The sequence below is a fragment of the Peromyscus leucopus genome, chromosome 20 (genome assembly GCF_004664715.2).
Source record: "Peromyscus leucopus breed LL Stock chromosome 20, UCI_PerLeu_2.1, whole genome shotgun sequence".
In the NCBI taxonomy this organism is placed as follows: domain Eukaryota; kingdom Metazoa; phylum Chordata; class Mammalia; order Rodentia; family Cricetidae; genus Peromyscus; species Peromyscus leucopus.
This window is the reverse complement of record NC_051080.1, coordinates 14,169,042-14,173,912: the sequence shown is the minus strand read 5'-3', so window position 1 is coordinate 14,173,912 and position 4,871 is coordinate 14,169,042.

Genomic DNA, 4,871 nt, shown 5'->3' with positions numbered 1-4,871 from the left:
CACACAACCCCACAAAACAAAACAAAAAAAACCCCACTTTTTGTTTTTAATTACTTAGTCTCTTCAGGGGTATGGAGCTCCCCAAATGAGTGTTGTATTTACTGGAAATACAAGCCTCAGAGACTTGAGTGAGTAGATATAGCATAGTACCTTTGCCAAGTGTCTCAAAGCCTGCCATTTAAACCTGTGTTTATTGCAGCTGATACTCTTTGGCAAGTCAATTTCAAGTATCTTGAAGTATTCTGTCTTTGATGTATTTTGTTTCTGAATTAAAGTGGACTTTTGGTTCTTGTTACCCTATTTTTTTTAACAAATTTGAGTTATACAACCTAGCCAAAGCCAATATAATATTTCAGTGTACCAATAATACAGTATTTATCTTACATACATTTATATTTCTTTGTCAGTGAAAAAATGTGTTTGTGTTTTCCCTGTAAGTAGGTAAGTGCTGTCTGTAAAAAATTGTTAATGAAGTATTTACCACGTGATGACAATGTGCTACATTTTGAAGTGTTCTTGTAATTTAACTTTTTTTTTTACTAGTCTAAACTTTTTATAGTTTTGTATTGTTTTGAACCACAAAGATTTATAATTATCCACCCTTGTTTTTTATTATTGTTTGTTTTTTAGGAAGGGTCTCATAATCCAAGCTAGCCTGGAATTTGCAATGTAGCCAGGAATGACCTTGAACTCCTGATTCTTTTGCCTCTACCTCTGGTCTGCTGGGATTACAGGTGTGCTGCCCCAGGCCTAGTTTATGCAGTGCTGGGGATCAGACATAGGACTTAAAGCTTGCTAGGCAAGTGCTTATTATACTGGAACTGAAGAGCTTTCCCAAGTTACACGAAGTGAAGGTAAATGTGAAACAAAAGTCATTTGTTCCATAACTATGTCTCAGATGAACTGCCTACTGCTGTTGGTGCTTCACCCACTCACTGTATCTCAGCTCTCTAGTGTTACTGCTTGCCATGCAGTAACTAAGCAGAGATTATTTGTCCACTATTACAGAGGAGCTGGTTGAGCTTAGGTTTGTGAATAGGCAGCCCTAGCAGAATCCCATGCTCGTAGTTACAGTTGTTTTTAGGAGTGGGGAAAGGACACTAAACCTACCTTCACTTTTGTACCATTTTAGAAAAAAAAATTGCCGTGGAATTACAATTTAACTACTTTTCTAGATCAGACAAATGAGGTACACACTAACTGGCTCTTCCAGAGCAGACAATCTTCCATCTCCTGTGTATCATTAGTGCTTCAGATTGTTATGTGAACACAATCCACAATGCCAGCTGAAGTTTTCAGCCCTATTAATTTACAAGGAAGCAGGGATCATTGTTATCAAGTAGAGATGTAGCTGCCTAAAACTTAATTTCTCAAAAAGACTCCTATTTTGGAAAAGAAATGGTTGTTTTAAAATGATCTGTGATTTTTAAATCTGAAAGAATTTGATCTTTATTTTAAAAATTTGTGAATATATGTTTTAAATGTGGTTTTTAAGGTTTTACATTTTTGTTACATTAAAACTGCAATGTTTGACTCTAAAATTGTGATTTATGTCATTTAAATCATTGAGTAAACATATTTATAAGAATAAAAAACTTTAAATAATTTGCTTAATATATTTATTTTATCCGTAAATAAATTCACATTTTGTAATATTTTGTGCCCTTTCAACATGCTCTTAGTCCAAACTGAGAGCTAACTGCTCTTTCTATCCACTCTACTTCAAGCCATTTCTCACCCAACTTTAGACTACTGGTCTTGAAACGAGGAATGAATACGTTTTAAATATCTATAAAAATGTCCATCAATGCCCTGGATACCTATAATTTATTTATAATTCCACAAGCACAGTGGTCAATGAAGTTACTAGATGGTCACTGAGTTTCTAGGCTTGGTTTGTTGTTGTTGTTAGTCTAGGTCCATATAAAGGTCAAAATTTACCAACACCTCCAACTTGGAAAGACTCAAACCTTGGGCTTTGGCTATTCTGAAGACATGAATACTGACTGCTGTGTTTTCATTCTTGGTGTAGACTTTCCCCTCACATCCTATTAGGAGATTAGCCAAGGACTTATACACTACACAGATTTATAGACCTCTGTGATTCCCTCTTTTTACCATCTACAGCTATTTTGACAGTCAAATTCTATCTCCTCACAACTTAAGTCAGTCATTTCAGCTTACGAAATGGTATATAAATGTGTGTCCACTCAGTATAATCTTGTTTTATATGACTTACTGAATCTGACAATTTCATACGTATGTGAAGTGCATCCTGATGGCTGCAATCCCCCTCCCGCCTCTGTCACCCCACAAGTCCCTTCCCATATTCACATCTCTTTTGAGACCCATTGAGTTTATTCAGGATAATCTGTATGGAGCTGACAGACCCTGGTAGTCTGGCCAGTGGGTACATAGCTGAAAACAAGGACTGCCCTCCAATTGCTGTGGCCAGTAGCACCATGGACACTAGCGGGGCCAGGAAAGGAAGGTAATGGTAGACAGAGATGTAGGTCTCAGTTCATTTGGGGGATAAACAACTTAATTTCCCCATAGCTATGTATATAGCATTTAGCTACTTAAGAACACTGAAAGCACATTTGAGCAATTGTTATAACCCATTTGTCCCATTCTCTGAGTTCCTTCATCTCCTGTATTTGTGACTTTTTTTTTCACCAAAGGACATTGCTCTTACCAAGTTACCTCATGCCTCCACTTTCTACAATTAGATAACCACATCTACTACAAACTACCACTGTAGTAGTAGTTTGCCTTCAGGGCCTAAGGTTTCTTCAGCTTTAGATTTTTTTTTTTTTTTTTTTTTTTTTAAATTTACAGCACCAAGGATGAACTCCTTCTTGTCAATTGGACCTCAGATCTAAAAGGGGGGAAAGTTGGTTACCCCTATAACAGTTGTACCACTCTTGTACCATTGGGTACATCTCACCTGGAAGGTCAGAATTGTAGTTCATAGACTTTACATCTGGGGGTGACTACTGATGCCCTTTCTTCCCCAACAGCACATTTCAGCACCATGAAAGCTAACCAATAGGGAGCAAGCATCCATCTCAGTTCTGGCTTGACTTCTTTATTTCTTGGCAAACTAGTGTGGTGTCCTAATCAATAGGGTCTTACCAACTAGTTCTGGTGGGCAATTTAGAAGAGTAGTAAGAGTATTTTTTTGAGGAATCTGAGGTGTCCCTGACCAACCATTCATAAGTGTCTCACACCTGGCACTGGGGTTTCGTTTAACAATCATTGGCATTCAGGAGGAGCTGTCAAGACATGCAGACCATCTCCCTTCCAAATCTCTACTTTTAGCTTACATTTTTAATTGGTTTACAAAATAGTAACTTTCCATGTGACTCTTCATACATTCTTAGTTTGGATTAAACGTGTCTCCCTACTCCCTCATCTTTCCCATCCCTCTGCCTCATCCCTGTTTACACTTTCTGACCTCAGCCTTCACCCTCTCAGTTCTCATATTGTTATATTCTGCCAGCCTCACTCCTTTAAGTCATGCTGCAGCCCGGTAACCCTCTTTTGGTTTCTATACTTCTCCAAGCTAAACAGAAAAGCTTAAAAATTTGAAGCTAGGGTCCACATCTGAGAGAACATGTGGTACTTGTCTTTCTGAGTCTGGGCTACCTTGCTCAGTGTAATTTTTTTTCTAACTTCATCTGTTTACTTATAAATTTCATAAGTTTATTTCTCTTTACAGATGAATATATATATAATTTTCATTATCCATACATCAGTTGATGGACAGCTAGGCTGATTCCATTCCCTAGCTATTATAAATACAACAGCAATGAACATGGCTGACCATGATACAATCCCTTTAGAGTATGCCCAGCAGATAAAGTTGGGACAAATAGATGCTCTGTTTCTAGTGTTTGGAGGACCATCCATACTCCTATCAGTAGTGGCTGCACCAGTTTACACGCCTATTAACAGTGCCTAAGAGGTTCCTCTTTCTCCACATCCTTGCAAGCATCTGTAGTCATTTGTTTTAGTGATGATAATCATTCTAACAAGAGTGAGATGGGATCTCAAAGAAGTTCAAATTTGCATTGTCCTGATGGCTCATAATGTTGCCATTTATATTACCTCTTTTGTGGATTTGCTGCTTAATTAATGGCCCATATTTTGATGAGGTTATTTGTTCTCTTGATCATATTTTTAGTTGTATATTCTAGATATCCAACTTCTGTGAGAAGTATACTGGCCAGTTTTTCTATGATTCTGTATGCTGCTCCTACACTTGATTGGTGGTTTCTCTTTATACAGAGATTGTTGTTGTTATTGTCTGTTTGTTTCATGAGATCCCATTTCTAAGTCATGGGCTGTATTTCTTGCACTGTTGGCATCCTGTTCAGAAAGGTCTTGCCTGTGTCTGTATGTGGAAATGTACTTTCTTTGTCTTTTAGCAGTTCTGAAGTATGCAGTCTTAGGTTGAGATCCTTGATCCATTTTGAATTCAGTTTTGGGTAGGATAAGAGAGAAAGTTCTGATTTTATTTTTCTACATGTTGGTAAGCCTTTTTCCCGGGACCATTTGTCCAGGGCAGTTTTTTTTTTTTCTTCAATATATATTCCTGGTATCTTTGTCAAACATCAAATAAGTGTAGTTGTATGTAGTTATAGCTCGGTTCTCTATTCCATCACATTTGTCTGTGTGTCTGCGTGTGGCCGGTATGTGTGGTGACATCTGCTGCAGTCAATATGTTCAGGATTGCTTTGGTCATCCTTGGTCTTTTGTCTTTCCATATACATTTTAAGATTATTTTTTTCTACGTCTATGAAGAATTGACCTGGAATTTGGATTGAGAATGCACTGGATTTGTAGATTGATTTTAGTAAGACAGCCAT